The following is an 11,619-nucleotide window of genomic DNA, read 5'->3' as shown; positions in this document are numbered from 1 at the left end:
CACCTGTGAAACCTGTGAAATCCCAGTCTCAGCATTCCCAACCATTATTTTTCCCTTCTCCTTTTACAGTGTAAGTCCTGAAAGTGGTTTGTGGTTCAGGCTGCCATAGTACCCCACACAGGGCCCCCAACTTGAACCTGGACTCACCTGGAACCCCGGATAGGGGAGGGGCACTAACGTGTCTCTGCTTTTCCGCAAGGATGTGGCAGCAGAGGCCCGGGAGCGCAATGCCTTGTCAGGCTTTCTGAGCTGTAGCCCTCCCAGACAACCTGGCAAAGTGTTAGATCTGCCCTCTGGACCTCATTCTGTCCCTGACCAGAGCAACCCTCTCATCCCAGCAGTGGTGAATGACATCTGTGTGCCTGACACCACCACACATCCAGCAGAGCCCCAGCCCTGGCTGACCGAGGGAGGCTCTGGCACCCAGGCGTGGGAGGGAGCTGGAGGTGCCACGTTTTAACTTAACCGATTCCGCAGCAAAATGGCACGAACACAACCAATAAACCTCTCCATGGGCTGGTCCTTTGACACACCACACTCCTTTGTTTCCATGGACAAGAGGTGTCCCCGTGCAACAAAGAAAATAAGAATTGGATTAGTACCAGCCCTCTCTGCACGGGAGACTGAGCTCAGCAACTCTGCGTCCATGAGGCTTGGCTGGTGAACGCCAGTGCCTCCACACCTCCGAGTAGGCACTGAGCAGTAACGTCGGGGAAGGGCTACACATTTCTCTGGGGGCAGCCCTGGGATGGGCAATGTCATGCCAGCAAAGCTGGTGGATGGTGGGATCCTGCACACTGGGTGTGCTGGGAGCAACCTGGCTGTCACCCCTGGGAATGGGTCATACCATTGGGCCAACAATCTGGGGCTTTACACCAGACTCACTAGGGACCTGCCAGGAGGAGTAACAGACCGGGTTTATGTCCCCTAAGGGATCTCTGGTACCATCGTAGGAGTCAGTGCTCATGAAAACACAAGAAACCTGTTCCTGAGCGTGGCAGGTATCACTGCCTCCACCGCCTCTGCCTGGGCAGCCAGCAGCCAGCCCTTGGCTCCTTCTGGAAGCCTGCTTCAGACGACAGGATTGCTCAAGACTGTCTTCCCTGACCAAGAAGAGTGTGTGTGTCAGGGATTGCAGAGACACAAGGAGAGGAGATCTGGAGGCAGACCCACTGGGTCACAGTGGGGCCACCCAAGGACCCTTCTCCAACATTGTTACCTGAATTGCTGGGATCCTGGGCCAGACTGCTGCTCCCGGCAGGCCTGGCCATCCTGCTGTGGTTGTGGTCCCCCGGGCCTGATGAAGTGTAACCTGGCTATGGCTCAATGACATTGCACTGAGCCTGTGTCCATCAAGGTGTTACATCGACCTGACAAGACGTGCCTCTGCCTTCAGATCTGGAGAGGTCGGAGGGCAGAGGCAATGGACTGGCTTTGTAGAAGGGGCTACCTGGGTTGGGAGGTGGACTGCAGGACAGCTCTCCAGGTAACCCTGGACTAACCCAGTTCTGCTCCATTTCTCACTCATAGCTGTCAAGAATAACCAAAGAATATGCTGGAATGCCACATCCTGAGATAGGGAGGGACTGACGGGGCCTGCCTGGGCTCTGTTCCAGTCTCCCCTAGAAACAGGACGTCCTTCAACATTGCAGCCCAGTGTGTCCTGTGACTCCAGGGTATAAAACCCAGGGCAGGCTGCTTTCTGGGGATCCCTCAGCTGTGGTGCAAGTGGGGTACACACAGATGAGACTCCACCTGCTCCAGGCAGCTTTCCTGAGCCTTGGGGACTGGCTTGCAATGGAGACACAGCCTCTGCAGTCCCTTGCAGTCCATCTGTGAGTAAGAAATTCACTTCACGGTGCTTGTTGAATTTGACTGTGTTCTGTCTCACCAGGCTCAGACATATTCACAAACTGCCCAGCGACGCTGCTTCCCAAACCCCTTCTCGACCTTTCTCCAGTGAGCCTAGACCATCCACAGAAACTCCGAGGGAACTAAATGGAATATCACGGGAGGGCATAGGGTCAGTGGAGGAGTTACCTTGGTCTGTTACTCACGTACTTAGTGAAGGCAGTCAGGTTTCCAGTTAAAGTCTCCATATCTGTAACCTATGGTCACTGTGCTAAAAATAATGTGTCATTTTTTATTTGCAGGCAGAAGTATTATCGAGTTGATTAGATTAGGGGTTGGTGTTTACTACCCACATTAATGGAAAAAGTTACGATCAGACACATTAGCTACCAAACTATCTTTGATTTTGATCTTTCCTGTTCCCACCATGGTGTTTCTGTCACATTGTCAGTGGATGACACGTGATTACTGTGGAAACTGGATTAAGTGACTCAGAAGTTCCTTTCTAGTCCTGTGATGCTATGTGACATGGTGCCGGTTATCTGTAAGTGGTCTAATCTTAGGGCTCGAACGCAGACCGTCACCTAGCTCCATTTACTTATGTATGTTGTAAAAACACAGGAAAAAAGACCCCCAGAAGCGAATGCCCCAGAACGAGTGTTTGACGCTCCTGACTTCGCAGGTGGACAGAAAAACCACATCTGTCCGGGTCCCAGCACAGGAGTATGATGCTGGCCACTTCTAAAAACGCTCAGGATCAGAGAGAAAAATCTTTACTTTGACTAGAAAGGGTTATTATACAGGAGATGTTCAACATCTGTAGCAAGACGGCTTCTCCGTGCCATGCGTTTTGTATTCATTTTTGAACTCCTCTTCGGTCTTATATGTCGGTGTCATTTGTTCAGTTTTACGAATGAAGGATGGAGGTTCAGGGTGTGGCTGCAATGAGCCAGGACTGAAAACCAGGTTTCAGTGCAAAGCCCATGCTCTCTCCACAGCCTCTGCCTCTTGGTGAGGGATGTGGTATCAGGGGATGGGGCCTGAGGGAGAGGGACAGAGATAAGGGAGGAGCAGTTTCCAAGCCTGGCTGCTTCTGATTGAAGTTCAAACAAACAAACAAACAAACAGACAAACAAACAAATACTAGAGTAGAAGGACATTCCCACCAGACTTTCATAGTTCTTGAAGACAAAGACACTCTGCTTACCTCCATTTCAAAATACATTTTGAGTTTTCCTTTTTCAATAGAAAATCCAGGCTGGCCATGGTGGCTCACACCTGTAATCGCATGATTTTGGGAGGCCGAGGCAGGCAGATCACCTGACGTCAGGAGTTCCAGACCAGCCTGGCCAACATGGTGAAACCCCCTCTCTACTAAAAATACAAGAATTAGCTGGCCATGGTGGTGCGTGCCTGTAATCCCAGCTACTTGGGAAGCTGAGGCAGCAGAATTGCTTGAACCCAGGAGGCAGAGGTTGCAGTGAGCTGAGATCATGCCACTGCACTCCAGCCTGGGCAACAGAGTGAGACTCCATCTCAGAAAAAAGGAAAAAAAAAATTCCAAATTCCTAAGTTCCCAATAAACCAAGGTACCCCAATGGGTATGAGGTTTCTGGGGCTGCGCTCCGTCCACCCTGATGGCTACCGCACCTGTGGCCTCACGGGACTCTGCACGGCTGGAACGCACCTGTCCCGGCTCCGCCCCCACACGAGCCCTGCTGTTCATTGGTCACTACTCCTCTTGGTTGCCAGTTATTGAAACCCAATTTAAACTGGATTAAGAGGAAACAAAGGAAGGGATTTTTGGAAGCTTCAAGCTACCACAGAAATGGCAGGGGTGTGGCGGGTGTCAGAAACACCTGTCACTCGGCCTGGCACGGGCCCCGGCTGCCTCCTCTCGGCTGGGTTCTTCCCAGCCTTGTTTCCTCACACTGGCTTCCTCACATAGCGGGAAACACATGTTCACATCTCTGAGCGTCATGACCAAAGAATCGGGGCTTGCTCCTGTGTTCCTCGGGAAGAACTTAGGGCGAGAGCCAGTCCTTGGGCAGAGTGACTGGGGCCTGAGGAGGGGGCACCAGAGGAGGCCACCTGGAGGGAGTGTTTCTCCTGTGCTGGGCGGGGCAGCCTGGGTCTTGAGGAGTCCACAGCTCCCCTCACATCACATGCTTAGAGCAGAGGAAGAGTAAACGTCCCTGGAGAAAGGGGTTGCTGTCATGTGTATGTAGAATCCTCCATGCCCACGGTAGCTAACCAAGCGGATCACTGCAAATGTGTCTCCTCCACCGCCCAGTAGAGGGGTCACATCACTGGGCATGCAGCGGGAGCTATCTATTTAAGATACTGCAACTCACTGCAGACAGTGATTCCAATCAACAGGGGGCTTTCTGTGAATTTTATGTTTAAAATATTATTTATTTCAAAGTTATCACTACCTCACAAGTATTTTAGCAAATATTTATTTAAAAGTATCTTCTTGATGCAAAAGAAAAAAAAAAAGAAAGAAACTGTGAGCTTAAACATATTTGAATGGAGAGGAGGAATTCATTTGAAGTTAGTTTGATGCGTTAGCTTGAAGTTGCAGCAGAGGCCGATTTTTTTTTTTTTTTTTGAGACGGAGTCTCTCTGTCACCCAGCTGGAGTGCAGTGGTGCGACATCAGCTCACCGCAAGCTCCGTCTCCTGGGTGCACTCCATTCTCCTGCCTCAGCCTCCCGAGTAGCTGGGACTACAGGCGCCGCCAACACACCTGGCTAGTTTTTTTGTATTTTTAGGAGAGATGGGGTTTCACCATGTTAGCCAGGATGGTCTTGATCTCCTGACCTCGTGATCCACCCACTTCAGCCTCCCAAAGTGCTGGGATTACAGGCGTGAGCCACCAAGCTCAGCCAATATTGTTTCTTAAAATGAAGGGGGCACAAAAAAATCTCTTGAGCTTTTGTTCACACAGATTCCTTAGCAATTCGGGCTGAGTTGGCCAAGCCTGGGCATTGCATTCTGCATTTCTCACGGGCTCAGGCACTGCTGGCTGCTGGTCCAGGCACCACACCCTGGGCAGCATTGGCTGAAAGCATGGGGCTGGCGGTCCTGCAGGGTCATAGATGTGCCACTCACCTGGAGGGCAGCTCGTACTCCTAGTTCAAGCCTGCCTTGCAGAAACTTTTGCAATGATTTCATAAGCCTCGCTGTTGTGACACCCCATCTGTTCTCCTTCCTGGTCTGTGTCACAGTGACAACCCACAGGCCAGAGGAAACTAGAAAAGAGGTTTCTGGTGTGAACTGTCCCGAGGGCTCCTCCCCTCTGCTATTTCACGATTTCCGCACCATCACCGGGTTCAGCAGTATTCTTTGATGATCCTAAATTCTCTAAATTTAGCTTCTCAATCAAGCCTGCTTCCAGTTACAGGAATGGGCAGATGGAGTGGGCAGACAGGCAGTAACAGATCCTTCTACATCTACCCAAGAGGCCCAGACAACTCCTGCTTACAAAAGACAGCAAGCACGTCCATCAAAATCTGTGGCCATCCAGGTCTGTTCTCTCCCAAGGAGGAAGGAGCCAAGGTTTCTCCAAGGAGGGAGAAAAGGAGACAAGGAGAGAGGAAGGCACAAGGCACACTGATCATTTTCCCATTGGAGTTCATTCCATTCCTATTTGAATATCATGCGAGCTAATGAAACAATTCTGACTTCCATAGCATCTGGCTTCTGAAAACTGCTAATATTTATTAATGCTTTCCCATGTAAACAGTCAAAATAATCGTGCCTTAATTTTATATAGCACTTGACAGTTGATAGAATATTTTTATCTGCATATCTTACTTGATTTTCATAAGAAACTTCCAGTGTAAAAGTGGCCCTGCCAAAAAATAAAAGTGAGCCAAAAAATAAAAGTTATACCCACTTCCAAGCTGAGAAAAAGGAGGCCTGAATGAGTGAAGTGACTTACCAGAGACTGAACAATGGCCTTGTCTCAACAGCCAGTTTTCTCAACATAGAAGCTTGTTGGAAGGATGTAAAATATGTATTTCATGACCCCTTAGCAAAATGGAGAGTTTCCTTTAAGTGGTTCTGATGATACAGATAACAGCTATGTTTTGCTGTTGGTGGTTTGTTTATTTATTTATTTATTTATTTATTTATTTATTTATTTATTTACTTTTTTGAGATGGAATCTCACTCTGTCACCCAGGCTGGAGTGCAGTGGCACGATCTCGGCTCACTGCAAGCTTCACCTCCCGGGTTCAAGCAATTCTCCTGCTTCAGCCTCCTGAGTAGCTGGGATTACAGGTGCATGCCACCACGCCCAGCTAATTTTTGTATTTTTAGTAGAGATGGGGTTTCACCATGTTGGTCAGGCTGGTCTCGAACTCCTGACCTCGTGATTCACCTGCCTCATCAACAACAATGTATTTTTAAACTGCATGAGTTGGGCCGGGCGCGGTGGCTCAAGCCTGTAATCCCAGCACTTTGGGAGGCCGAGACGGGCGGATCACAAGGTCAGGAGATCGAGACCATCCTGGCTAACACGGCGAAACCCCGTCTCTACTAAAAACACAAAAAATTAGCCGGGCGAGGTGGCGGCGCCTGTGGTCCCAGCTACTCGGGAGGCTGAGGCAGGAGAATGGCGTGAACCCGGGAGGCGGAGCTTGCAGTGAGCTGAGATCTGGCCACTGCACTCCAGCCTGGGCGACAGAGCGAGACTCCGTCTCAAAAAAAAAATAAATAAATAAAAAATAAACTGCATGAGTTTTTAGAGATTAATCTATCCTCCTTTAAGAGATAAGGAAAGTGAGGCTTAGAGAGGCTGATATACTATGATCCAGAAGTTGTCCAAATCTGTTTTATGATTTATGACCTTAAGCATGTTAATTATATTTTAAAATTCTACTTCATTAAAACATCATGGGAAGGTACAGCAACACAACATTTGTAATGAGGTTATTGCATAAACAATCATAAGGCAGAAGGGATGTGAATCCTCTTTTTAGCACACTAGTAAGAAATTCATACCACATCCTAAGCTACACCAGTCATTCCACCCTGCAAACCAGAGCATGAAAAATGATCTCAGCTCATGACTAATCCACTGCCCGAGCTAGGCGACGTTCACACCTACACTATCTGCGACATGGAGTTGTCTATTCTTGAAAAGCATCATCTTCTGTAGCAAGGAAAGTCAGTTAAGCAATTACTTGCTGAAAAGCTCCTAGGAGCCAAACATTGTGGAGGGAACATGACTATGACTGTGCTTGCTCTCAGAAGGCTTAGAACCCATAGCCAAAAAGACAGAACCTATGCAGTGTGATGTGAGCAGAGGAACGACAGACTTAATGAAGTGGATCGTTAGATGAACACTTCACATTTTTTTTCATAGATCATGGGGGAAGGATTTCAAAAAAATTAGAGAATGGAAGAAATATGGAATTCTAATTCAAATACTTTCTGCTTCAAACAAAGTTGGCTAGTCACAGAGATGGCAGTTGAGTAATTTTTGTGCAGAGTAAAGAAATACCACACCCAGGACTTTGTAGGTTGCTCAAGCAGATGGCCACATGGACCCTGGCTTCCTCAGAGCCTGCTGTGACTAGAGCGCAACTAGTACAAGTGACAAGAGACCTGCCCCATGTGTGCACTTGCTCCTCAAGCTCCTGACATTCACCATTCCCCACACTTGGGGGATCTCGTACCAGAAAGTCTATTCTTGGCCCAATAGACTTTCTGTTCCACTGTGCTCGTCTCAACGACCTGCAACAGTGAGGTGGTGATGAGGCAGGTAGATAATTTGCAGGCTACAGAGTGGAATTCATATGTTTTATTCCTCAGTAAGGAGCCAAATGAGTAAGAAGGTGTGTTTTCACTGGAAGCCACAAGCTAAAGCAAAATAGGCAAGAAGCATAAATGGACTTGCTCAAAAGCCTCTCTCTTCCCTCAGAGCCCAGCTAGCCAATGTGTGCCTTTGTGAGGCTCAGAAAAAGACGTCCTCTCCTCTGGATTTCTGCCTGCTCACCATTGGCCCTCAGCCAGGCCCCCTGGGCCTTGCCCTCCCCACACAGCCACACAGCAGCCAGTTCCCCACCCATGCAGCAGTTTCAAGTGTGGATGAAAAACACCTGGAAAGAAGCAGCAGCTGGTGTTAGAAGGGATGACAGGGGAAGGGGAAGAAGAAGGCAAGCCCAGGTAGCATGGGACTTAAGCAGGACTCAGGACCTCCTTAAGGCCTCATAAGTCACCGAATGTGTTTAGAGCAAGGAAGAAAAGATAAATGACAGCTACAGGTAGGGAGGCAGGAGGTGGGTCTGAAAAGAGCCTGTTTGCCACCAAAAACTTATTTCTAGGCTATTGACGGCAGGTCACATAGCACAGTGAAGTGGTTCTCAAAGTGTGGTCCGTGTGGACCAGTCCCATGAGCACCACCTGAGAACTTATTGTTAGAAACACAAATTCTTAGGCCCCATTGAAGATGGACTGAATTAGAAATTCTGGGGTTTTTAATGAGCCCTCCAGGTGATTCCGATGCATGTAGGAGCCTGGAGCCACCGGCAAGGTGGCCGGGCAGGTCAGGCTCTGGGGGTTTCCATCCTAGCTGACTCTCAGGAAGTCGCTTTGCCATCTTAAGTTGTGTGCTCCTTTTCTCCATAGAAAATAGACATACTAACAGCATCGGCTTATGTAGTCTTTTTGGAAATGGAGATTACATATGGAAAACGTTCTGCATGGTGCCCAGCATATGGCACGCAGGGAATACATGTTTGCAATTGCTGCTGCCAGCCAAAATGAAGCAGCAAGTGTGCTTGGAAGACTGCAGGCCTCCGCAGTCCCCAAGTTCAGCCTGTCCCCTGAGCAGAGAAAATGAAAGAGGATGCAGGCCGGCATCCAGGGAGAGCCCAGAGGGAGAGAGCAGTGCCCAGTCCATAACCACCCAAGGCCCTGGAACACCACAATGGCTCAGAGCCCAGGTGAGCAAGAGCGCCTAGGGCTGCACAGAGCTGGGCTGGGAAACCGACCCAGCCTGAGGGCTCAGCGCAGGCTTTGAGAGGAAAGCGATGCTTGAACTGAGATGGGGAGAATGAGTCACGGCAATACCCAACATTTATGGACTGTGTGCCAGACATGACTTTAAGCAATGCCAGATTTGAATCATGTAAGCTCCATTGTGATTAGGTAATATTTTGATACCCTTTTTATCATTTTATATATATATATATATATATATATATATATTTTTTTTTTTTTTTTTTTTTTTGAGATGGAGTCTCGTTCTGTCACCCAGGCTGGAGTGCAGTGGCCGGATCTCAGCTCACTGCAAGCTCCGCCTCCTGGGTTCACGCCATTCTCCTGCCTCAGCCTGTAGATGGGACTACAGGCGCCCGCTACCACGCCTGGCTAATTTTTTTTGTATTTTTAGTAGAGATGGGGTTTCACTGTGTTAGCCAGGATGGTCTCGATCTCCTGACCTCATGATCCACCCATCTCGGCCTCCCAAAGTGCTGGGATTACAGGCGTGAGCCACCGCGCCCGGCCGATACCCTTTTTAAAGATGAGGGAAAAGAAAGAAAATAACCTTGACCAAGGTCACGGAGTGAAGTGGCTCAGATAGGATTTGAACCCAAGCAGACAGACTCCCGGGCCCACATGCCTCACCAAGTGTGGCTGGCTGGAGAGCTGAAAGAACCCTGGGGGCAGGGCGCTGAACGAGGGGAGAGTGGTGTGAGGTTCTGTTTCTCTTATTAAATCCAGTTCTAGGCCAGGCGCGGTAGCTCACACCTGTAATCCCAGCACTTTGGGAGGCTGAGGCGGGTGGATCACCTGAGGTCAGGAGTTCGAGACCAGCCTGACCAACATGGTAAAACCCTGTCTCTACTAAAAATACCAAAATTAGCTGGGCATGGTGGCGGGCACCTGTAATTCCAGCTACTCAGGAGGCTGAGGCAGGAGAACTGCTTGAATCCGGGAGGCAGAGGTTGCAGTGAGCTGAGATTGTACCACTGCACTCTAGCCTGGGTGATAGAGTGAGACTCCATCTCAAAAATAAAATAAAATACAATAAATAAATCCAGCTACTAGGTGTCCGGCGTGTCCTACCCCCTGTGGATGGCACGGCCAGTGGGGTGCAGCACAGGAGGGGGTGCAGCTCCCTGGTGGTGGCTCCAACTCAGTCATGAAAAGTCACACGCTAAGAGACTAATTCCGCATGTAAGAAATCATGTGAGGGGGTGAGAAACAGCTAGCTATAAACAGATGGTGTAGTCACACACACACACACGCACACACACACACACTCATTGGAAAAAATTCTCAAAGGACATACACTAAAATGTTTATACTGGTTATCACTGAGAAAAAATATTAAACATTAAAATTGATTTTTACTATCTTTTATCTGCTTTTTGTTTTTTGCATCTGCTCCTGTGCCTATGTGCAATGATCATGTATTACTTTTTCTATCAGACAAATACATAAGCTCTACTTTAAAACTGTTTATTAATCTACCCGGTTAATGACAAATACTGAAACTCAGTCTTGGCCTGAACCTGGTGACCTGGACCTGGTGGAAGCCCTGGTGACAGACAGCTTGGACACTGGCTCACTCTCTCCTGGCTGAAGCCTGACTCCTGGTGGACAGAAACATCAACGACAGACTTCTATTTTCAAACGCCTACATACACATCTTAGGGAAAGTTCATTTATCCCCTCATTTTGTCATTCAACAAATATGTACTGATCACATTCTACGTGCCAAGAATGCCGGGAATGTAAAAACAAATTTGAGATGAAGCCTTTGAGGAAGACGGCTTCTCTCTACTTTCGTTCGCATTTTGTTTTGTTTCAATAGTCGGGAATAGTATGGCAGTTTTCTTCATGTAAGTCCTGCTCCTCAGTTACAATTCAGGTTCTTCCCAGGTGGCTACTGAGAATGGACTATTCTTCTTGGTGTCTTTTCTGATTACAGTAGTGACCCAGAAGCTACGGATTTTCATTTGTTGCTTCCATGTGGCCACTTTACTGGAGGATAAGCTGTTCGGACCATTCTTGGTTCTCAAGGTATACAATCACACAGAAAGAATTTTGTTTCTCCTGAAACAGAGCAGTAGTAGTTCTCATTTCAGAGATCTGTGCACACTGGTTATTCTCCACCCTTCTCGCCCGGCTTTTTAACCAGGGAAACTTCTGGTTGGTCCTGCTAGTGGGAGGGACTGGCAGCAGGAGATGAGAGGGCAAGAGAGAGAGGAGTCAGACCGTGCATTTCCTCCGCCTAACCCCAGGTTCCCTACTCAAGAGCTGCCTCCACTCAGGGCCGCGGTTCCTGTCTGAAGGCTGCTGGCCGACTCTTGCTCTCCCAAGGCTCCCTGCGTGCTCCCACCCCTTGCCTCTTCAGGCTTTGCCAGGGAATAGCTCCTCACCTTGTGTTGGTCGCCTGAACCTTCCCCATACCTTTCTAATACTTGTGATCTCTGATTAAAAGTTTCTCAGTGGCCTGAGAGGACCATCTGCGTCTTCCCTGGAGCCTGACTGGCTTAAGAGCTTCAAAACATTTAGTTTTAAATGATTGCTTTTTATGAAGATTTGTTAACTCTATTAAAAATATTTCCTTCTGCTTGGTTTCTGCTTAAGTTATAAATGCCTCCGTGGGCTCAAACTGCCTGGAATTGCACCTATGAACGTGTAGCGGTGCTTTCAAACTGTAGTCGCTACACAAAGGTTAATTCATAAAAAAGTAAGATATCCATGGCATTTACATGAAAGTACAGGAAATTCATCCTTTCTCATA

The sequence above is a fragment of the Macaca thibetana genome, chromosome 4 (assembly GCF_024542745.1).
Source record: "Macaca thibetana thibetana isolate TM-01 chromosome 4, ASM2454274v1, whole genome shotgun sequence".
Lineage (NCBI taxonomy): Eukaryota > Metazoa > Chordata > Mammalia > Primates > Cercopithecidae > Macaca > Macaca thibetana.
Note: the sequence above shows the minus strand (reverse complement) of the source record.